Consider the following 24,838-nt stretch of genomic DNA (forward strand, 5'->3'; position numbering starts at 1 on the left):
TACAGAATTCCTGACATGACATTGATCATTTGCTACCTGTCTGTCCTCCACTTTCTACCCAGTAACTTGTCTTTTAAGCCTAAACACTGGGAAATACCAGATCTGAATGCAGACTTGCTAAGAAAGAGGACTATGGAAAAAAATGGTAAAAAAGACTTTGCTCCTTTTACAAAAGATCTAAACCTTGAGATATGTTACATCTTCCTGTTTAGTATTATTAGTAGAAGTTATTTACATGTAACAAGAAAACCATATCTGGTATGTATGTTACCAAGCAGTCAATCACTTTTCAAATCATTTTTCAAAGTCCAGGCAGAAGAAACCCACTTGGGCAGTTAAGGTATAAAACTAGTGTCTTTGATTCACACAAAATCTCTTTATAAAAATGTATATACAAATCCATACTTAAAACATTTACAAAACAGTTTTTCACCAATTTATACAACAACTTATCCAAATAATAGGAAGGCACAAATAAAGCATATCACAAAGGGGTAGTTTATAAGAAAACTGGGTGTATTAATGAACATGATGGTGCAGGGTGTGTCGTTTGGTATGCAGATGGCATTATAATGAAGGAAGAGATTGTCTGGTGGCCACAGTGGTGGCCATCTTAGATCCAACCAGTTTCATTTGGGCCACCCGAAGAGGGACTTCTGGCTTACAAAAGAAACTAAACTTGAAAGTTGCTTCAAGTGGTATATAATCAAATTTTATTTAAGATTAAAAGTGGTTTATTTGCAATGAACTGCATCTTTTTAAAGAGCAGGCCAGGATACTCCTTGTTGCTGGGAGTCATTTGACCACGCTCATCGCATTAGTTTATGTCCTGTGCTGAGAGAGGTCCGAGGCTGTGCCAGGGCAGCAGTCTGACATTAAGTCCAAAGTCAATTCGAGTCACCAAGGAGATAGAAATCTCTAGAAACCCATAAGCACCGCTAGGAAAAAGCCAAAACCACTGTAATAGCCACATTCAGGAAGAATACCATAAATATAAAGTAATACACTTTAAAGGCATAGTATCTCAATCTGGATATATTTCCTGAAAATTTCTTATATGTCTTGTCCAGATGGAATTGTTCATCAAAATTTGGAAATCAAAGGAGAGGAAGTGGACAAGTAAATAGTACACACTACTAGCTATGAAACTAACAACTGTCTTAATTACCTCATTTAATCCATAAAGACTTTTGTAAGTTTGATTTGATGTCACTGGCAATCAATATTTGATCATTTTGATCTAGAGTGTTTGCCTCTGGGACTGATTCATGGTGCAATGACAAACTCAAGGGAACTAGGATTAAGGGTGCTTATCAGTCCTAACTAGTCTGGATAGGATGAAGAGGCAGAAAGATGCTGTTAAGGTCGCTTGTTGGTTCTCTTGTTGCTTTGCTGCTGTTTGTCCACCACGAACTGTTGCCCTTATGCCTCCCTGCCTTGGAGACAGCCAATTACGGACTGAAATCTCTATGAATTGTAAGCCAGATAAATCCTTGAACTCTCAGTGTCGGGTATTTTGTCTAAGCAACACAAGAAAAGTAACTAAGTAAATAATCTTTTTTTTTCTACTGGATTAAATTTGCTAGTATTTTGCTAAGAATTTTTGCATCTGTATTCACCAGGGATTACTGATTGGTTGTCTGTTGTTATATCTTTGGTTCTGGTTACAGGACAATGCTGACCTCATAGAATGACCCCTTTTAACACTATGAAATAGTCTAGGAAGAACTGGTACTAGTTCTTTATTAAAGGCCTAGTAAAATTCAGCAGTGAAGCTAGCTGGTCCTGAGCTCTGCTTTGTTTGGAGGTTTGTTATTACTTGTATAATCTTGTTAGTTGTTTTTGGTCTGGTGAGATTTTCTGAGTTTCCTCACTGTTCAATTTTGGTTTTTAACTAACGTGCCCAGAAATTTATCTATTTCTTCTAAGTTTTCCAATTTGTTACAATACAAGCTGCTCTGAATAGTCTCTAATAATCTTTGGTATTTCTACAGTAATACGTGTAATGTCTCTTTTTTATTTGTGATTTTAATTTTTGAGTCTTCTCCCCTTTTTTCTTGCATACTTTAGCTAAAATTTTATCAATTTTATCTTTTCAAAAAATCAATTCCTTACTTCACTGACCTTTTGTCCTATTTCTTTGGCCTCTATTTTATTCATGTCTGCTCTTTGTTATTTTTCCTACTAATTTTGCATTTGTTTTGTTCTTACTATTCTTGTTCTTTGAGCTTCATTGAACGCCTTTTTCTACTTGCTTTGGTTGCATGTATGTACACATATAAGGCTATAAACATTCCTCTTAGTGTTGCTTTTGCTGTATTCCATTGGTTTGGATATGTTGTATTTTTGTTTTCCTTTGTTTCAAGAAAATTTTAAATTTCCTTTTGATTTTTCTTTATTGACCCATTGGTTGTTCAATAGAATGTTTAATTTTATTACCCGTGCAATGTCTAAAGTTCTTCATGTTGATTTATAGTTTTATTCCATGATGATCAGAGAAGATACATGCTATGATTTCAATTTTTTTTTCATCTGTTGGGGTTTGTCTTAGTGGTCCAATATATATGGTCTATCCTAGGAAATGTTGCATGAGCTGTTGAGAAGAATGTGTATTTTGCAGGTGTTGGATGAAATGCTCTGTATATGTCTGTTAGGTTCATTTGGTCTATAGAATAGTTTTAACTCAGATATTTATTTATTTATTTGTCTAGATGGTGGGTTCACTGATGAAAGTGGGATGCTCAGGTCCCAAACCATTACTATGTTAAAGTCCTTCTCTCCTTTAGATGCAATTATGTTACTTTACATAAATGGGTGCTACACTGTTATGTGCAGATATATTTATTTTTTTCTTATATAATTGACCCCTTTATCATTACTTTTTTTTACAGGTATTGACTTATATTTTTTTTATCCTATATAAGTATAGCTACTAGTCTTGATCGTCTCTGCTTCTTGCTTACACGGTATTTTCCATCCTTTCACTTCCAGACTATGTTTGTCTTAACTGGCTGAAGAAGTAAGTTTCCTTAGGCAGCATACTGATGGGTCTTACTGGTTTTTTTTTTTCCTTTTACCTCATTCAGCCAGGTTATATCTTCTATGAGAAACTTATTATCTGTTTACATTCAAGTCAACCTCAATTTGTTTTTAAAACAACCTATTTCCAAATTTATGGCCACAAATGTAATACAGATTTGTTTTATAGACTCTGGATGTTTTAAATGAAAATTGAAATTATTTTCCCGTGGCTCTACCATTTGGAGATAATCATCATCAATGCTTTGCTATATTTTCTCCTATAGTTTTGTGTATATAAATAGTTTAAATAATAAGGTTAGGTCAGGCATGGCAGCACACATCTATAATCCCAGTTCTCTGGAGGGCTGATGGAGGAGGACTACAAGTTTGAGCCCAGCCTAGACAACTTAGCAACTTAGTGAGACCCTGTCTCAAAATAAAAAATAAAAAGAGATGCAGTTCAGTGCAAAAGCCCTAGGTTCAACCCCCGGTATCATGGGGAAAAAAAATCAGAATAAGGTGACAATTTACATTATGTCCTGGTATTGTACTTTTTAAGCTACTATTATTTTCCCATTTAATAAATAGTAAAAAAAATCCTTGGGTACGTAGATAGAAAATTATTTTATTGGCTGTATACTATCTTCTAGCTGCAACAGATGAGCATTCTGATCTTCTCTCACTGCCAACATCAAGGATTCACAGGGCTCCACATATTATATTTTATGTATAGGTTTTTAATATGTGTTTTCTACATGTTTTAAAATGTTATATGTCATATATATTTCTTTTTAATTATTTGGATTGAAATAAATCCCTAAGTCTACATTAGTTTGTATTTTTTTAAACTGTCTGGTAAGAGTCACAAACGATTTAATTGGGAATTATTTATTTTCTTATTGAGCTGAAATAACTATTTTTTCCTGACTTGAAATAACTACTTTTTAAGTGAAACATAAGTTGTACATATTTATGGGGCATCATGTGGTGTGCAGTAATACTTTATATAATAAAGGTATTAATTCTATTTGTTATATAATTCTACCATATATTTTATAATAAAAATTATATATTTTAATCTACCTATCACCCTGTGAATATGATATATAAATTGAATACTTTATCCATGTGACTGTTTTCCTTGTCATTTGATATATGCAAAATTTAATTATTTTTAATTGTAACTACATAATTGAATCATTTCCATGTTTCAACTTTTGCTTCTGTACTTTAGTACGTTTCCCCACACCCAAAATCAGATATTATAATGTCTCCTAGTATATTACCGCATTTTTTATATTCATTATTTGCAATGGTATTTTTTAGAAATTCACCATTCTTTTGAGTTTTTTTATGCAGTTACAAATATTTATCAGCATCATACTATTATGTATTTATTTGGGGGGTACTCTACCAGTGAAATATAGACTTTTTGTGGTCCTGGGAACCAAACCCAGGGCTTCGCATATCCTCTATTTAAAATTTAATACTTAGCATTACAACTTTCCCTTTATTATTCTTCTTAAGCATTTTTAGGTCTTATAAAAATGAAATTCAGAATCACTTATCTATGGAAAAATCTCTACTGAGATTTTTGATTTGCATTACATAAATATAAATAGATTAAGAATTGTTTTTGTAACCAGAAATGCTGTCTCTTCATCTTCAGAGTAGTTTGTTTCCTTCCTACAGGTCATTTGCATTTCTTGCACATGCGAAGTTTAATCCTTAACATATTTTCTTTTGCTATATGAAGGAACTCTTTTTCTCATATTTTCAAACTGATTATTACTATATCAAAATTATATTATTTATAATAAAAACTTACTATACTTTTACTTGACTGTCTTGGACATCTTTTATCTGGAAATAATTTGATCTTCCTTTCCAGTAGTTCTCTCATCCCTGTTTCTTTTCTGAACATGCTGCCTTGGCATTTTTAGATAGAAGTGATGACAGCATGGATGGCGCTAATGCGAACAGCATATAATTCTAGCATTTCACCACTATTAGTATTTCAGTTATTGACAGCTTAATCCCAATTTTGTATAAAATATAATTTTATAAAATTGTAGATACTTTCCATAAAATACTAACAGTGAAATATTTCTAGACAGTAAGGTAATTAATAAGTGATTTTATTTTCCTACTCATTTTCCCAATAAACACTTTTGTGTATTTTTTATTAATTATCTTGGCATGATCTTTTACATTTTTCCAAACTTCCTGAAATGAATGTACACATATGTACACATGAATGCATGTTCTCTCCCCTCCTCCCTCTCTTCATTTCTTCTACGGTTCCTTGCTTAAGAAGAATGTTTTCAAATCCAAATAATCTTCATTAGCAATTAATACCTTACAGAAGGCAAGAGAGAAGCAAATCCTAAGAAAAGCTTTTTCTGTAGAAACAACAGCCTATTTTGTAAGGGTACCTAAAAATAATACCTTGATACAGTTTCTCAAATTATACTTTATAGTATGTCTCATCCTTTTTACTAAAACTTTGTTCTTGGGCCGCAGTTTTAGCTCAGTGGTTCTGCCACCTGCCTCGCAAGCACAAGGTCCCAAGTTCGATTTTTGGTACCAAAAAAAAAACCCACTTTGTTCTTAATTAAGACTATACTATATGACATAAAAATATTAACAAGTTGACATTAAGAAAGTGGTAATATTCCTAATAAGTGCTCTATGAAAATCAGATTCTAGTACTCTTAATAGGAGTATTGCATGTCAACTAGTGGATGTAGCAACTTTGTCAATTCTTATCAAATCCTGTTTCTTTCATATTTCATTAACCATGATACTGAACCTATCTTGAAATGCTATGTGACACATGAGAAAACGTCCATCTCAAACATAAACAGCTATTATCTTTGCAGTTTTAGTCTACCAAGGAAGTTTCAAACTGCTAAAACAGGCAAACTGCTCCCTATGCTCTAAAAACAGAAATATAATAATTAGGTCACAATGGATAGCTCCTTTCTCGGCCAAAAAAGAAAAAAAAAGAGAAAGAATGATGAATGGAATTGGAATGTTTATTATCGGTGAAATTCTTTAGGCTTGGATTCCAAATAAGTATCCTGATGCAAGTTACTATGACAACTTAAATAACAGAAAATGCCCCCTACCCTTCTACCAAGCTGATTTCTCTGGCAGACTATTTCAAGCCTTCTAAAATCTGTGTGCACAAATTATCCGTAACAACAATAAACATCTCCTTACAAGTTTTACTCAAATATTCTCATCTAAACCCTTAAAACCAAGTATAAGCATAAAAAAGTATTTTCCATGAAATCAACATGAGACTGAAAACACACACACACACACACACACACACATTTAAATATAAAATACTTAAGAGTATTTCAAAACTACTTTTCATTAGCAGAGGTACAGTATATTGCCACCATATGCCTCATTCTAGAAACTATGTGAAATTACTTGCAGGGCAGTTCTGAAAGAAGATTATGGAGCTAAGTCCTGTTTATCATTATTTTTTCCCTCAGTAATGCTTTTTACAGGAAAGTATCAGAAAAGGGGCTGGGAGAAGATTGTAGTCTTATTTTGAACATAAAGAAAAGCAAACAAATAATCCATAAAATGTATTCTGTTGTACCAAATGTCTTTCCACACAAAATATAAGCTTTAAAATGTTTTCACAGTTTACATTTATAAACCTAACAAAGGTGCCTTGTGATAGAGTGTGAATTATTCTCTATCATTCTCTAAAAGAAAAATGGACTCAAGAAAACTGCATCTTCATGGAGAAAATATTAAGTAGAGATCTTCTGATTGTTGGACATTAAAAATTTAAAGTAGCCCAGGGCCGGCGGGGGGAGAGAATTTTACAGTGTAGCAATAACAAGACTTCAAAGCTGGTTTTGTTACCCACCAAAGTTAACATTACAGTACTGAAAGGCTTAGGGACTTCACCTTCTCTTGCAGGTTAAGCAGGGTTATTACTTCAGAATCCAACAGAGGCTAGAAAGTTTTTATGCATATCTACACCTTAGCCCTGGGCAGATCCTTCATTTACTTAAAACATGGGTTTCTCTTATGTGAGAAACCCAAATTATAAGTAAAGAGCAAAATAAAAGACAGATAACAGGAAACAGGGAGACAGATCTTTCTCAGATGGGAAGGGGCCCAAGAGATGGAGCAGGGGAGAGGGGAGAGAAAGGACGACGAAAAAAGGAACTAAGACGGGTTATGTGCATGTACCAACTCCACACAAAGAATGTAAACATTATGGCCTGCAAACATGTGCTGATAAAAATAAAACACATAAAAGCTCATTTGAAAAAGAAAACTCAGCAAGCTAACATAGTCTTTGCACTATAAGTCAAAAATCAAAGGCTGCTAATCTTGGGCACAAAAAGCATTTGAGAAGAAACAGCAAAAGATGGAAACTTCATCAGCAAAATCCAACCAATTCACAGGATCCCCACCTGCATAACTCTGAGTGACCCAGGGAAATCAAATAATTGAAATGTTCAAACCCAAATCCACAAAATCCTTAAACAACAAGCCCAAACCAGTTCTCCTTGATATAACTCACACATAAATCTTTCTAAGTAGAAAATAATTAACATATAAAAGAAAGCTTCACTGCATAGCTTCCTGGGAATGGAAGCTACAATTTAAGTGACTGCCCAATCACAAAGAGAATGTTAGTTAAACTCAAACATTTTTATGTTTTTCTTTTTCAAATCATATTATAAATAGCAGCACACTAAGAATAGGGCTTGAATTAAGACTTTAAAGTTCTCATACAGAAGTAACAAAATTGCCTTACTAGAATCACCATCTTTCACTCTCAATGCTTGTGGCCTTATAGACATAGTTTTTGGTAATGTCACAAAAAATGTACAGAAAGGTCTACATTAGAATTAAATCACTGAGGATATGGATTCATAGTTTTAGGAGCTAAGTCCCTTCACATAACCTAGCAATTATTAGAAGGCTTTAAAGGTTATGCTTTATTATTTCAGGGGGAGATTAATTTATGTGAGACCTTTGAGAGTCATCTAGTCAAAAATGCAAGCACATAACTTTTGCAAATGAACTAAGGAATTTATGAGACAGCACACTGGTTTGTGCCCTTCAAGAGTTTATTCACCTGTAAAATGTGAACAATTTATTCATAAGTAATTCACTTACTACAAACAAGGTCAAATTATTTTCTCTTTTGGGACCAATAAATCACTTACATGTTCAAGCAACAAAAAACATGCAAGCAAGCATACTAAAACCAAGTGAAACATAACCTGGTTGCATATACCCACTTTATGAGATTTTTCCCCACTTTTACTTAAGGAAGTCAATTATAGACATTATTGAAGAGATAGAAGCTCAAACTATAAGTCATTCCAGTCTTACCAAGACTATCACAAAGAACTGTCAAAAAATTCAGTTAACCATCAAGACTTTCTAAACCTTCTCTGCTTGAAAGACTTGTCCACTTTAAAAGAGATTCCTGGGCCAGGGATTTGGCTAAGAGGTGCTGTAGCCTGCCTCACAAGCACAAGGTCCCAAGTTTGATCATCGGTACCCCTTTCAGAATAAATAAATAAATAAGATCCCTGCTTTAAAAGAGTAACCCCCATCCCAATTCAAAGCATCAGAATAGTGCTCTTACAGAAAGCCCACGAGCAGTAATACATTACCCTAAAAACATTTGCTTCAGACTACAAATTTGTACCCTTAGCATTCTTTAAGATGCTTTTAGTGTCAACACAGATTTAGATATAGGAATTCTATTAGTGACAAAAGATTATCACTAACTTTACTTCTCTAAATATACATCTTAAATGATCCCCAATTCACGAGTGAATATATCTATAAATGTCTCTCCAAACTCCAGAAGTTCTTTTCAGTCACTGAGAGTAATACTATACTTCCAGGACGCAGGTCAGGAGTACAAGTGTTCTGACTCACCTCACTACACTGGAGTCTTCCCACCAGGGCCAGAATGAGGTAGTTTTGAGGATCAGATCCACGCAGCACCAGACAGGTATTCTAGGAGGATCCACAGCAGGCTCCTGGAAAGGCACACAACATTCTTACAGTCTGAGCTAATTTTTATCTTAGAAATGCTAAATCACTCACCTTAAACTTACAGTTTTCAAAGAGCAAATTCACTAGCTTGGGGTATCAGTTTGGCAAAGAGTAATTTCCCCCCACCTTCCCCCTCAGTTATTTGAGTTGCAACACTTGTGGATGAGTTTGTTTGGTTTGGTTTCAATTAGCATTTTTATGACTTTGAAAAGGGAATTTCAGTTGTTTTTTAAAAGGTCATCTGATGAGCCCTTCACATTCTAGGAAGGTTTCTTGCTTTCTGTTTCTATTAACCAAATCTCTCTGCAATACCACATTAATTTCTTGAAAGCAGTTAACAGATATTTGGAAAACTGCTTAAAGCCAGGGCTAAAAATGAAGTTGAATGAGAGATCTCAGGCTTTCAGATCTAAAAAGTAACAAAAACATACCAGTTTTCCTTGATTAGTACATATTACTACCACTGTCTGGCTTAACAAAGAGGGCAACTCAGTAACATTTCTTTTGAACACTTTATTGCCTAGTGCTGTGACCGTCTGAAGCTCTGCCATGTTAGTTATAAGGCAAGCCTAAGGAAGAAATCCTGGCCATGAGAGCATTGACGCAATTCATCTATCTGCCACATTCAGACTATGCCCTTCACAGATGTTTCCGCACTTATTTATAGAAAAGTTTACTTTAGTAACAAGACCAGCTTCTATCAAGCAGTTTTAAAAATATATCCAGACATTAAGCTATTATTATGAATAAAAAACATCACCCAAAAATGTTTCAGTTCTTAAATTTTTAGTCATGAAATATCAAATTAGAAATAGCATAAGGAAAAAAAAAAAAGGTGGACCCGCAAGCTTGATGAAATGGAAGAAAATATATAAATTTCAAACACAACTTAGGAAGGGGGCAGGGGTCTATTGCTTGCCCTTCCACAGTGCCTTTCTCCCTACACGGCTGCTGGTGCCCTGAATGGAGGCATTGTCTCCAATCCAGTTACTAGATTGACTAGACTAACACTTCAATAACTTAATATTGGTTACAAAAATGCCATTTGCTTTCTGATTATTTTTTGTACATAGTGTTACAGTTACAATGCAAAAGTGCTTCCTTCCAAATTTTAAGGGAAAAAGTGTAGTGGTAACATTTTTTTCTTGATGAAAATAAATAGGGTTTAAACCAACTAGGTATCACAGAATTCCTATTTCATCCTATTATACCAGATGCTGGGGGAGAGCTTCTGGCTTTAACTAGATCTATCTCCCTCCTAAGAAAACGAGAAGACATTCACCAATCTGAGTTTGAAGTGACTTGGTAAAAGAGTATGTCAAATGAAAGTGACATCCAAATGGCAAAGGCAGGTCACCTCTGCTGAAGACTTCAGTACCAAGTGACAAGAGGCTGCACAGGCTTAACTACACTACCTCCCATCCTTGGGCCTTGAAGTTACCTGGAATTTCAGTCTGGTTGGTAAAAATACTCAGTTACAAAGTCAAAATCTCTTCCTACTCATCTTTAAACACTCATCTCTCTTTTTAGTTGTTTTCAAGAAAACTTTTAAAGTGGAAAGTGAGCAGTTGAGAAGGAAAGTCTAAAATTGACATCTTTACCACCCTTCTGTTCACAAAATAAGGTTATTACCAGAACGAGACATTAAAGGCCAAGAGGATTAATATCTGTATTCCCTCATATATAGTACAAAATGTACTAGTTTACACATATGCTGAGATTAAAATCTCTCCTTTTCAGATTTTTATAACTGCAAAACTCTCAACAGGTCAAGGCTCTCTGAAGCAGGATGGGGCTACCCCAGTTCTGCCCAGGTCCTGTAATGTGCTTTAGGGATGTCCTTGAAAGTTCCAAACCTGACGGGAAACTGGGACCCTTGGGTTCTTACGTACCTGTCCCCTGCTCCCAGTTCTTTCAGGCATCGATTTTCTTCTTGATTGTAACACCTGCCCTAACTACTCAATGCAGTGTTCACTTAGCCAGGTCACTTTACAGAGACAAAACAAAGAGATCAAATCCTATCACATTTGACTGCTTTTTAAAGCCTTCAAAAAAAACCTCAAACTTTTGCTTTTTGCAACCTCTTTTGTAAACAGTAGTTATAAAATACATGTAAAATCTAGTAATTTTAAGAGTTCTTAAAGAAGTCATAAGATACCTGAAATTTAAGTAGGAATGATCTCAAAAAACCTATAAGGTACAGGATGTTCTGTTTGAGAGCTCAGGCACCTTCTCAGGCCACTGTCTTAAGCTCATCACCAGTTGGTCTCCCAAAGCCACCACCTGGCACGCCCCAGTCTCACCACTGCTCAACTTCCTGCCTCAAGCTCCACTTCAGGTTGGCACCCCATAACCAGGCCCAACAACTCTTTGTCCTGGCCAAACTCTTAACTCACTCTCCAAGAGAGCCCTGACATTTCTTCTCTTCACCCCTGGAACTTTTCCTCACTCAAATTAGTCACTCTAGGTATTCTCAAGTGGCTAACACTTAGTACTTACTGGCACTGTTTACTGAATCCTCACAACAACCTAATGGGGTACAAAAGCTGTAGCAAGGGAATAATCACAAGAGAAAGCTAAAGAATAGAAAGGCATATAGCTAACTAAGAGGGGAACCAGAAATTAAAGTCAAACAAATTGATGTCTGAGCCCATGATTTCAACAGCTGTAGCTGCATTATAATACTCAGCATAAATTATAATTACACATTTGCCTCTTCTTGATGGCAGAGACATTTTGCACTGATACATTCACAATATCTCACATATGAGAATTGTTCAAGAAATGTTCACTGATGGCTTGATGAACTTGAGAGTTTTACAGAATGTCAGTGGGCTGATCAGTGGTGCTGAGGTTATCCTCAGACAAGCCTTGCCTCTCTAATTAATCTCTTCTCCTAAGATGTAATTCTCCTATTACTATGTACCTGAAAATCAGATATGTGTTAGATAAATAAAAGTTGAAATAAACCAATAATAGATGCACAATTTGGGGGAAAGGAAGAGAAACTGGAAAACTTTATACCCCAATAATTATATTACTTTTAGGAAAATTTAAATTAAGGATATTTGAACATTAATTGGAACTTACAAAAACACACCAAAGATTAAACATTCTCCTATTTCAGTATCCAGACAGCTCTAAGACAGTTCCCAAAGATTCATGTCTTGTGGTATTCATACCCTTGTGTATCTTCCCACAACGAGCAGTTAACTTACACAGCCAGTAGGATATTGTGGAAATGTCAGAGAAGACATGGCAACTTCCATCATGTTCTCTTTATTTCATGCCATAAGATAACCCATCCCATGTTGTACAGAAGTTCAAGAAGCCTTATGGAGGGGTCTATATGGTAAGAAACAGGCCTCCTACCAACAACCAGCACAAATTTTCCAGGCAGGCAGGTGAACCACCTTGGAAGTGGACATTCCATCTCCAGCCAAACCTTCATATAGACTACACACAACCTGGTACGACACTTGAACTTAAACTTTGTATAAGATCCTGAGCCAGAATCATCCATCTAGGCCATCCTTGGATTCCTGACTGAAAGAAATGAGATGAGATTTTAAAAGTTACCGTTTTAAGACCCTAGGTTTGGGGCAACTTAGTATTTGGAAACAGATAAGTAATATACGTAATAACATCCACGCAACCTTCATTTAAGTTAAATAATGTATAAGAATGCAAACAGGAGTAACTGATGTTAATAAATACAATATTGGGATACTGCATTCCTAAACACTAAACGTAAGCAAAACAGAATGCTGAAGAACAATTCAAAAGCAAAATACTGTAAACTCTAAGGAGCTCTGCCTTTCTTGCTTTTTTTTTTTTTTTTTTACAAATGAGATAAAAGATGCAAGCCCTTCATTTCCTGATGTCTTTTAATGACTGCTGATTAACTGCTGGGTATGTTCCCTTACTTCAAAGTAGGCCCATCAGGAGGGACAATCAATGAACAAAAGTGGCATTTCTATTACTATAGAAATGAGAAAAGGTTATTTCTCTGGTTGTTCAAGTATTCTAGGTCAGATATGAACAAGTCAACTAAGTTTTGAAGGAAATCAGCTTTTCTCTATTCTATGACACTCCAAGATGCCTGAAAAATTTAAAATGAAAAACAAAAAAGTACATTTTTTTTACTGGAAAGAGAGAATATATCTGAAATTCTAAATATTTCAGTACAGAAAAAATGTGGTAGTTCATTTCCATAAACGAATCTTTGTTTCTACAAAATAAATTAAAGCCACAAATATACAAGTCTGAAATACTCCTAAATGTCTGGTTTTTCTAACAGAGGAAAGGGTAAGAACACTCAGGTGCTTTTTTCCTTTTTTGACATCAAAACTTTACATAGTTTCAAATATAATGCCATTCTGCTAAAATCAAGATGCACTGTTAGAAAGTTTTCTAAGGTTTTACAAATTCCATATAAAATGTTAAAAAAATAAAACGACTCTAGAAATAAGGAAAACTTTTCATGAAAATAAGTCCATCATGATGCTATATGATATACTATTTGCAAAGCAGAAAGCAATAAAAAAATTAATTATATAACAAACATTTACCAAGCTTGTATACTTATTTTTTAAAGTTTTTATTTATTAGTACATGTTTGTAGCACATGATGTTTACTTTCCTTGTGTGGAGCTGGTGTACGTCATAACACATCTTCACACCCTTTTTCATCTCCTGTTCTTCTTCTCCCTTCCCCTCCGAGAAACTTATTGCCCTACTTCCCATTATCTTTTACTGTGTACCAAGCCCATGTATTTAAAATAGGGTAAAGATTTTAAAAATGAAGACATGGATTTCTTTCTACTATCTCTGCAATATTTATCAGACATAACTAGTATCTAGTAGCAAAAATGCCAAATAAACGTCTGGTAAACACCAAAAGGCTTGGAAAAAATTTATACAAGAAAGAAATTGCTTCTGGATGGTGAATATGCAGGAAAACTTCATGAAATAAGACTCTCATATTTGTATATGGCTATAAATTTTTCTAGTGTTTTCATATTAATGTATTAACAGCCTCATTATGCAGATGACAAAGCTGAGGATCAGAAAGATTGGGTGACTTGATTAGAATGCTCTTAACGGGTATTTAAAAGTAGTAAGTCACTTAAAAATAATCATAGTCACTTAAAAGTATTACTTGACAGCAAATTACAGCCAGGTATCACTGTATGCCATTCATACACTGTACACAACAGTCCTCATTTTGAGGATGTGGAAACTAAGATTTCAGAAAGATTTAGTATCTTTTCAGGTTCATATGGCTAATAAATAGTGGAACCCTAATAGAAACTCAGATTCCCATCTCAGGTTGTCCCCTATTGTTCTTAGTAATTGTTCACATTCTACTGCACACCTGCCAGCCTAACACTGTACATGGATCCATAGACCATAAGGAATAGAAATGCATCCTTGTAGCATTATGATCTAGTACTAAATGTCACTCAAAAAATCAGAAAAGCAGCAGGGGATAAGACAAGAAAGGGATATGATCAATTGTTTCTTAAAAAGTTGAGCAATCATTTTTGTTTAAACCAGCCTGAAACACTCAATTCATAAACTTTCCTAGATAATTACTTGGACAGGGTCTCCTTCCTCTGGCTAACACTGCAATATCCCATCTGTCAGACAGAGCTGTTTTCAGAAGATTAGCTTTAGAGTTTTGATCACTATTTATCAAATTATCTAGGCGTCTTCTGCTGATGATCTATTACCCCAATTTGAATCAGTAGAGAAGAAAGGGAGGGCAGGATACTGAATGGTGAGGGAAGGAGGGAGGGAGTACACACTGGTAAGTGCATATAGATTAAGACAAACATGATCACATGAGTAGAAACCAATTCATGATAGAACACACATGTGATCATGGGTCATATTAAAGGGTTATATTAAGCAAGCACTAAGAAAAAAAAGTGTGGTCAATGGTGTGGTCCAGTGATTAAAGAAAAAAATGAGTAGGACATAGTTACAAAAACAACATTCAAAGAGATGGAATATACAGTGACTAAGACACTTGAAGCATAGAAAAGTAGGATCTTTCTGTAAAGAAGACATCATAAAGCTGTTTAACTATTATTCAAAGTATAAGGGCTCTATTGGAGGCACAGTGTGAGTTTGCAGAGGGATTTGGGGGGACAGGTATGCTCACTCACAGAGTTACTTTCTAAAACCAGGAAAAAAAAGGCATTATGTAGTTTTTAACTTAAATGAAGTAAACCACAAAGGTAATTATGCAAATGAAGGTGTAAAGCATCCTCCAGCAATACAGTGTCTTTAAACAAACTAAAAGGATTCTGTGGAGGTTTCCATACTGTGCTGCCTTATTGCTTGGACCCAGTCCATACTGTACGAGGGAATCCTGCCTCACTTCTTCTTCATGGACACTGCATCTAGCATACAATCTTGCACCCTCAATAAATGAGAACCCAGGAAAGGTCAGGAGGAGCTTCCTGACAAGGCTGGAATCTAACATGCTCGGTCCTGAAAAGTCAGTGCCAGAGGCTAGCTGCTAAAAATCTCTTCTCCTTCTCCCCAACAAGGAAGGTCATTTGGGATGTGGGGTACTATTTTTTTAAATGACAGGAAAAAAATCTAATTGTATCAAAAAAATTTAAAAAAAGCTTATAGCTATATGTTGTATTTTTCAGTAACACAAATGAAATCCCAAATATTGACTACAGTCACCACTCCCCAATCAACAGGGAAATTTTTCTAAATACTACAGATTGCTCTAGTTAACCTCTTCTTAGCTCATCAGATCTAAGTATCCAGATTTATGATGAAAATTAATCATCTGTTCAGTAATACTGATATCAGATAACAAGAAAAATCCCAAGATTGCTTGTAAAGACCTGACAGTTTTGACTATTTTTATGTCCCAATGGGCTCAGAAACCTAATTTTAAAATTCACAGTGGGGAAAATTTATGTATTAAGGTTTCATTTTTAAAAACACCAATTAATTTTAAGTAACAAAAATTTCCATTCTCTTGTAAAATCAGAGCTGACAGAAAATCTTTAACATACATGTCATATATACATATATATGGCAAAGAATATTCTGCTAGTGAATAAAAAATTACTACAGTATGGGCCGGGGATTTAGCTCAGTGGTTCTGCCGCCTGCCTTGAAAGCACAAGGTCACAAGTTTGATCCCTGGTAACAAACAAAAATTACTACAGTATATTCAAGTATGTTTTGGACAATTACCTAATTCCTAAATTGAGCTGTTGTGTAATGTATATACATCAAGAATAAATGTCCTTATTTGGTTCAAGGAAGAGCATAAGCAATTAAATTACCTCATTTAAGAAAGGAATATCTTTAGGTTTAAATACCAGTTAAGCCCAGCACTGATACAGATTGTACTTTACATGTTTCTGAAACCTTACATTTCCTGCTGTACTGCCTGAATGGAAGTCCTTAGTCCTTAGTGATAGGTCTCCCACCACCTCAGCAGCTATTATGTATAGTAGCTGCCCTCTTCCTATCCTGCCTTGACCCCTCCCCTGTGTGACATCATGCCAAGATGGTTGCTCCCACCAAAGAATAAACCCTTCTTCCCAGTATGCCTCTGTTCCCGCCTAGAAAGTAACCTAATACTCGCTCACCTCCTACCACCTAGTGACATCATGGGCTCCTCCATTCCCTAGTCACTACCTCACTCAAACCCACCTCTGCCCCTACAAACCCCACCCCAGTCTCTATAAAAGACTCTCCCTGCCCCGGCCATATTGCTTTTTGTCTCTCCTTTGTTCAGAGACAGCCCGGCAGATCTATTCCCCTAATAAAGGCTTGTTGTGGCCTGGTCTGGTCTTGGTCTTTGGCCCTTTTACCTGACATTTCCATCATTTCTGGAGTTATAGTATCCCATAGTTTCAGGTTCAATTTTGGTGCACTCTTTCCCCTTGTTGAAATCATATGCTACTGACTGTAATGCTGTGCTGATAGTGCTCAGTTTGGCCCCAAGATACAGGCTATACTGTGGTTATGGTCAGTTTCTATCATGAATAGCCAACCCTGCCCCAGGCACAGGAAAAATGACAGAAACACACAGGGGCCAGCATATTAAAACCAACAAGGGAGGAGGGAAGGGAAAGGATGAAGGGAGGAAACAAAAGCAAACTGAAGAGCTGGAAGGTGAGAGGGGAGGGGAGGGGAGGCAATAAGCAGGACCCTTACCAGGGCCAAGAAAGGCAAGGATAGCTGGAAACAATAGGTCAGACTACAGGAAACATGTGTGGAAGAAGTGACCAGCTGTCTGAGCCTACATGCTTCAGAAAGAAACCGGATGAAAGCCAGCAACGGTGGCATACACCTGTAATCTCTGCACTCTGGGAGCTAAGGCAGAATTGCAGATTTAAGCTCCGTCTGGGCAACTTAGCAACTCTGTACGACTGTCTCAAAGAAAAAAAAATTGTAAAAAAGGGTTGGAAGTGGCAATGTAGTGAGATGGCCCTAGGTTCAATCCTCTGTTCTGGGGAGAAAAAAAGAAAGAAACAGCGAAGAGGAGCAGCCCACAGAGGTGCTCAGAGAAGTACACTGCCCTTCTGTGACTGGACATCACCAGCCCCAAAAGGAACAGGGAACCGGATCAGTGCTGAGAGTCCAGTGGACGCAAAAAACAAGGGTCCACCCACAGTGCATGACATCAGGCTCCAAGAAGAAAATGACCTTGACCTCTGATCGTTCTGTTGTGATGTGAATTTGGGGCAGGAGTAACTTCTTTGAGCCTCAGTTCTCTCATCTGCAGAGCAAGCTCTTGGGAATAAGTATACCTGCTGCATCTTTTATAAAGAGCCATCCCCACATCTCTTTGGCCCCTGGCCTGAGGAGATGCAGGACCTGGAGGAGGACCTGATGAATGTGAATCAAAGCCATGTCTACCTTCTGAGTGGGGAGAATCTAATTTGGGAGAATGAAAACCAGAATGGATTTAGTAATCTTACCACTTTATGACTGAGGGCAGCTCTGCTACAGGGTCAAAGAGATCAAGAGAATCACTCCCTACAAACCAGTGTTAAGAAAATCCCCAAAATTTCACTTGTATAGTTGTATGTGCCAAGCCACTGACTGAAGTACTTTATATTAATTCACTTATTTCTCCTAAACAATCCCATGAATTAGGGATGTTCCACTTTTTCTTTTTTTTTTTTTGTATTAAATTCTTTTATTGGTACATTGTAGGTATACAACACAATTACATTTCTCATTGGGAATTGTACCTTTACATAATGCATCTTGGTTCTTATTTTTTCCCCATTCCTAGCCCTCCCTTCACGCCCTCCACCCTTCCCTATTTACAAAGACTTTATTTCCATTTTTTCATTTTCTCATCATTTTTCCTTTCCCTTCTTTCCTTTCCCCTGCCCCTCCCACTACACCTACCCCTTTGGACCTTTTCTTCCTATTTTACATTATCAATTATTCATTTTAATCATTGGTACATTTTAGGTATACAATATAATGACATTCATCATTGGAAATCTGCACCTTTACATATTCTCTCTTGGTTCTTATTTTTCACCCTTGCCCAGCCCTCCCTTCAACCCCTCCAGTCCTCCCTATTTACAAAGATTTTGTTCCTATTTTTCCATTTTCTCATATTAATCCCATTCCCTTCTGTTCTTTCCCCTAGCCCTCCCATTTCCTTCCCCTTTGGCCCTTTTCTTCCTATTTCACATGACCTATTATACATTTAGTCCTTATTTACACTTTCAGTTTCTCACACCAGAGAAACTATTCGGTATTTACACATCTGTGTCCTATTTATTTCACTTAAGAGTATCGCCTCAATGTGCATCCACTTAGCTATAAATGTCTCTAATTTCTCATTTTTTATGGCTGAGTAGTACTCCATTTTATAAAAAAAACACATTTTCTTTATCTAGTCTCCAGTTGATGGGCATTTGGGCTGTTTCCAAGTTTTAGCTATTACAAACTGCGCTGCTATGAACATGGGCACACATATATCACTGTGGTATGATTCTTTTAATTCTCTGGGGAAGATCCCCAGCAGTGGAATAGCAGGGTCAAATGGGACTTCCAGTCCTAGTTCTTTGAGATATCTCCATACTGATTTCCACAGTGGTTCCACCAGTCTACACTCCCACCAGCAGTGGAGCAGGGTTCCTCTTTCCCCACAGCCCTGCCAGCATTTGTTATTGGTTGATTTTATGATAGCAGCCATTCTTTCTGGAGTGAAGTGAAATCTCAGAGTTGTTTTCATTTGCATCTCTCGAATGACCAGTGATGTTGAACATTTTTTCATGTATTTATTTGCTATTTCTACTTCTTTGTTTGAGAAATGTCTGTTCATTTCAGATGCCCATTTTTGGATTGGGTCTTTAAATTTGGGAGGTCTGATCTTTTTAAGTTCTTTATAGATTCGAGATAGTAGACCTTTGTCTGAGGAAGAGCAGGTGAAGATTTTTTCCCACATTGTGGGTTGTCTCTTCACACTGCTGGTGGTTTCTCTCCCTGTGCAGAAGCCTTTTAATAAAAAGACATCCCATTTGTTGATTGTTTGTGCTAGTTCACGGGCAACTGAGGCTGAGTTCATAAAATCTTTTCCTACACCGATGTCTTCAAGGGTTCTACCTAACCTCTGTTCCAACTGGTTCAGCGTTTCTATTTAATATTTAGATCTTTAATCCATTTTGATTTTAGTTTAGTGCATGGTGAGAGATACAGGTCTAGTTTTAATCTTTGGCAAGTTGAAGCCCAATTTTTCCAGCACCATTTATTAAAGAGGCTATCTTTCCTCCAGTGAGGAAAAGGCTCCTTTGTCAAAGATGAGATGGTTGAGTGTGTCTGGCGTTGTTTCTGCATCTTCTAATCTGTTTCACTGGTCCTCAAGTCTGTTTCTTTGCCAGTACCCTGCTGTTTTTATCACAGTAGTTTTGTAGTAGAGTTGCAGGTTGGGGATTGTGATACCCCCTGCCATGTCTCTGTTACCTAGAATTGCTTTTGCTATTCTGGGTCTCTTCTTGTTCCAAATGAATTTTTGGACTGTTTTCTCGAGGTCTATGAAGTATGCTGCTGGGATCTCAATTGGAATTGCATTAAATCTATATAGCAGTTTTGGAAGTATGGCCATTTTCACTATATTAATCCTTCCTACCCAGGAGCAGGGGATGTCTGTCCATTTTCTGATATCATCTTCAATCTCTCTTTTCAGAGTGCCATAGTTTTCAGAGAAGAGGTCTTTGATTTCTTTCATTAGGATGACTCCTAGGTATTTCAGTTTTTTGGATGCTATTGTGAAAGGAATTATTTGCCCTATTTCTCTCTCAGTGTCTGTCATTGGTGTAGAGGAAAGCTATTGATTTTTGTGTGTTGACCTTGTAACCAGCTACTTGACTGAATTTGGTTATTAAGTCTAGAAGACTTTTGGTGGAGTTCTTGGGTCTTCTATATAGAGTATCATGTCATCTGCAAATAATGACAATTTGACTTCCATTTCCTATCTTTATTCCTTTTCTTTCTCTTGTCTAATTGCCATGGCTAATGTTTCCAAAACTATATTGCACAAGAGTGGTGATAGCGGACATGTTTGTCTTGTTCCTGATTTTAGTGTGAAGGATTTCAGTTTTAGACCATTTAGTAGGATATTGGCTGTTGGTTTTTCATAGATGGCTTCTATCAGTTTGAGGTAGAGACCATCTATTCCAATTTTTTGTACGGTTTTTATCATAAATGCGTGTTGGATTTTGTCAAATGCTTTTTCAGCATCTATGGAGATAATCATATGGTTTTTGTCCTTGGCTCTACTGACATAGTGTATTACATTGATTGATTTTCGTATATTGAACCATCCCTGCATCCCTGGGATGAATCCCACTTGATCAGGGTGTATGATCTTCTTGATGATCTTCTGCATTCTGTTTGCCATTATCTTATTAAGGATTTTTGCATCTATGTTCATTAGTGAGATTGTCCTATAGTTCTCTTTTTCAGTTGGGTCTTTCTCTGTTTTGGGGATCAAGGTGATGCTTGCTTCCAGGAATGAATTTGGGAGTATTGCTTCCCTTTCAATTTCACTGAAGAGTTGAAAGAGTAGTGGCAGCAGTTCCTCTCTAAATGTCTTGTAGAATTCAGCAGTGAAGACATCAGGGCCCGGGCTTTTCTTAGTGGATAAGTTTTTAATTACATTTTCAATTTCAGTGGTTGCTATTGGGTTGTTCAGAATTTTTAGGTCTTCTTCATTCAACTTTGGTAATTCATACGTATCTAGGAATCTGTAAATTTCTTCTGTGTTGTCCATCTTATTGGTGTATAGGTTCTGGAAGTAGGTATTGACGATCCTCTGGATTTCTGCTGCGTCTGTTGTAATTTCACCCTTTTCATTCTTAACTGCATGTATTTGGGCCTTTTCTTTCCTTTTTCTGACAAGGTTGGCTAAAGGTTTGTCAATTTTGTTGATTCTTTCGAAGAACCAACTCTTGGCTTCATTGATTTTTTGTATCGTTCTCTTATTCTCCATTGCATTGATTTCTCCTCTGATCTTTATAATTTCCTCCCTTGAATGAGATTTGGGGTTGTCTTGGTCTTCTTTTTCTAGAAGCTTGAGGTTCAGCATCAGGTTGTTTAATTGGGCTCATTCTGTTTTCCAAATATGCGTATTCACTGCTATGAATTTCCCTCATAAGACAGCTTTCATGGTGTCCCACAGATTCCAATATGTTGTATTGTCATTGTCATTTAATTGAAGGAACTGTCTGATTTCTTCTTTAACTTCCTCTGTGACCCATTGGTTATTCAGAAGTGTGTTGTTCAATTTCCACGTGTTTATGAAATTTTTTGAGTTTCTTTTGCTATGGATCTCCAATTTCATTGCACTATGGTCTGATAATGTACAGGGGATAACTTCAATTCCTTTGCACTTACTTAAACATGTTCTATATGTGAGCATGTGGTCTGTTTTGGAGAATGACCCATGTGCAGCTGAAAAGAACGTGTATTCTGATTTTGTGGGGTGGAAGGCTCTGTAAACATCTGTTAAGTTCATTTGTTCAAGAGTTCGATGGAGTTCTAGTATTTCATTACTTATTTTTAGTCTAGTTGATCTATCTATTTGTGACAGTGGGGTGTTGACGTCCCCCACTACAATTGTATTAGTGCATATATGACTTTTCATGTCTGTCAGTATTTGTTTTATATAGTTGGGTGCACTAGTGTTTGGTGCATAGATATTTATGATTGTCATCTCTTCCTCTTGGATTCTTCCCTTTACAAGGATGTAGTGTCCTTCTTCATCACTCTTAATCAGTGTTGGTTTGAAATCTACTTGATCTGCAAAGAGGATAGCTACTCCTGCTTTTTTGCGGGTTCCTGTCGCATGGAGTATTGTTTTCCACCCTTTAACTTTCAATCTATGAGTTTCCTTTTGAATGAAGTGTGTTTCTTGTATGCAGCATATTGTTGGATTTTGCTTCTTGACCCATTCTGCCAGTCTATTTCTTTTGATTGGTGAATTGAGACCATTAACATTGATGGTTATAACTGAAACATAATGACTTGTCATTGCCTTGACTTTTTCTTTTTGTTGGGTTCTCCCCCTTTACATTTAATTTCTTGTCGTGCCAGATGGGTTCATTCTGCTTTGCTTCCTGGGGTTGTGATCCTCAATGTCTGTTCCTAGGATATTGTGTAAAATTCTTTGGAGTGCTGGTTTGGTATTCATGAAGTTCCTAAGGTGCTCTTTGTCATGAAAGTATCTTATTTCTCCATCCATTTTGAAAGCTAGTTTTGCAGGGTACATCAATCTGGGTTGGAGGCTGTTTTCTTTTAGGGCTTGGAATATGTCACTCCAAGCTCTTCTTGCCTTGATGGTTTGTGTTGAGAAGTCTGCTGTGATTCTGATGGGCTTTCCTTTGTATGTGATTTGTTTCTTTTCTCTGACTGCTTGGAGAACTTCGTTCTTCTGTTGAGTTTCTGGAATCTTAACAATTACATGCCTATGTGTAGGTTTTTTTTGATCAAGGCTATTTGGGGTCCTATATGCCTCACTTATTTGTATGTCAAGCTCTTTTCCCATGCTTGGGAAGTTTTCTGCCATTATTTCTGTGAAGAGATTTTTTTATGTCATCTCCACTCTCTCCTGTTTCTTCATTGAGTCCAATCAGTCTTATGTTATTCTTCTTTGCATCATCTAGCAGCTGCTGGATTGATTTCTCATGTTCCCTTATAATTTTGAAGCAAGTTTTCTTTTCCTGGTCACTAATTCCAATCTTATCTTCTATATCTGAAATTCTGTCCTCACATTGGCTCATTCTGTTGTGTAGACTTTCAGTGGAGTTTTTCATGTCCTGGAAATCTATTTGCATCTGTTTTATGGATTCCATTTGTTTCTTATGTTGGGATTCCATCACGTTCCTGAGCTCCTCTCTAGATTTATTAATCATGTCTTGCACTAGGGGCACAATTTCTCCTGTTATCTGAGAAGTTATTTCTGATTTCATGTTTTCCAGATGCCCTTTTGTTGCCAGTTCAGTGCGTCCAGGTGGTTGAGTGTCAGAGTGTTCCATCTCATTTCCCTTTGGGGTTGCTGTTGGTGATCTGGAAGACTGGTTTTGAGACTTATTTACATGTTTTCTCATTTCGACTGGGGCAGGGGGCTGTTAGCGCCTGCACAGATTACCTCCTCTGAGCTGGGTGAGGTGGCACAGGGGCTGCGAGCAGCAGTAGGGATGGTGGCCCAAAAGCCCTTTCCTGTGGGCTGGGAGCAGCAGGAGGGATGGTGGCCGGGAAGCCCCTTCCTCTGGACCAGGAGCAGTGGGAGAGCAGCTCAGAAGCCCCTCCCTCTGGGCCGGGAGCGGTGGGAGGGATGGTGGCTGGGAAGCCCCTTCCTCTGGGCCAGGAGCAGCAGGACAGAAGGTGGCCCAAAAGCCCTTTCCTCTGTGCTGGGAGCAGCGGGAGGGATGGTGACCTGGAAGCGCCTTCCTCTGGACCAGGAGCAGTGGTACGACAGCTCAGAAGCCCCTACACCTCTGGGCCGGGAACAGTGGGACTCAGTACCTTGGTCTGGTGGTCTGGTGTCCTCTGCGTCTTTGTAGTGTGGAACCAGGTGGCTGCCTGTCTGCAGCGGGGTGATTCGGTGTCTTCCGCACGACTCAAGACCTTGGTAGGGCGTGCACAGACCTTCCTGTGTGCAGCAGGCTGACTGGGCGTGTTCTGTGCGACTCAGGACCTCGGTAGGGCGTGCACAGACCTGCCTGTTTGCAGCGGGCTGATTCGGAGTGTTCTGAGACTCAGGACCTCAGTAGGGCATGGGCAGACCTGCCTGTCTGCAGCGGGGTGATCTGGCATCTTCCAAGCGACTCAGGACCTCCTCATTTTCTGATGAAGTAAGGCATAGGGTGTTTACATTACTTAGGGCCCACATCTCGCAGCAAGTAATTGGCATCTGTCTGTGGATGCAGCCCTGTCCACTGCTACTGACCACACCAGGGCTGCACAGGCCAGCACTACACAGGTGACAGCTTGCTCTCCTGCCCTTCTCTCCTCACCTACTGATTTTAGCTGCCTAGCCCCAAATTCCACAACTGAAGAGGATAAAACCACTCAGATAACTGCTGTCTTTAATCTGAATGCAGAAAGTCATATTCTAACTAGTTTTTTATATTTAAGCCATGTTTTAGGCTACTAAAATGTTTTCAGTCTCCCATTTTTAAATTATCTATATCTCAAAACATTTTCGTTCAAAACTAATTAATATACCTTCTGTATTTTTATT

At 37.3% G+C, this 24,838-nt stretch overlaps 1 protein-coding gene across 3 annotated transcripts in view; it reads right to left on the reverse strand.

Moving 5' to 3' along the window:
- Rassf8 (Ras association domain family member 8) overlaps positions 1-24,838 on the reverse strand; it is a 119,041-nt gene that overhangs the window by 61,967 nt on the left and 32,236 nt on the right. For 2 of the 3 annotated variants that reach the window (XM_004845741.4, XM_021259073.2), the window contains exon 2: positions 8,962-9,065. The gene's annotated coding sequence lies outside the window, so the exon portion shown is untranslated. Of the gene's footprint in view, positions 1-8,961; positions 9,066-24,120; positions 24,442-24,838 lie in introns of all 3 variants that reach the window. The other variant, XM_087213983.1, reaches the window with a different exon arrangement.

Source organism: Heterocephalus glaber, unplaced genomic scaffold (assembly GCF_053883595.1).
Source record: "Heterocephalus glaber isolate CG9 unplaced genomic scaffold, H.glaber_assembly_v1.0 deba00001444, whole genome shotgun sequence".
In the NCBI taxonomy this organism is placed as follows: Eukaryota; Metazoa; Chordata; class Mammalia; order Rodentia; family Bathyergidae; genus Heterocephalus; species Heterocephalus glaber.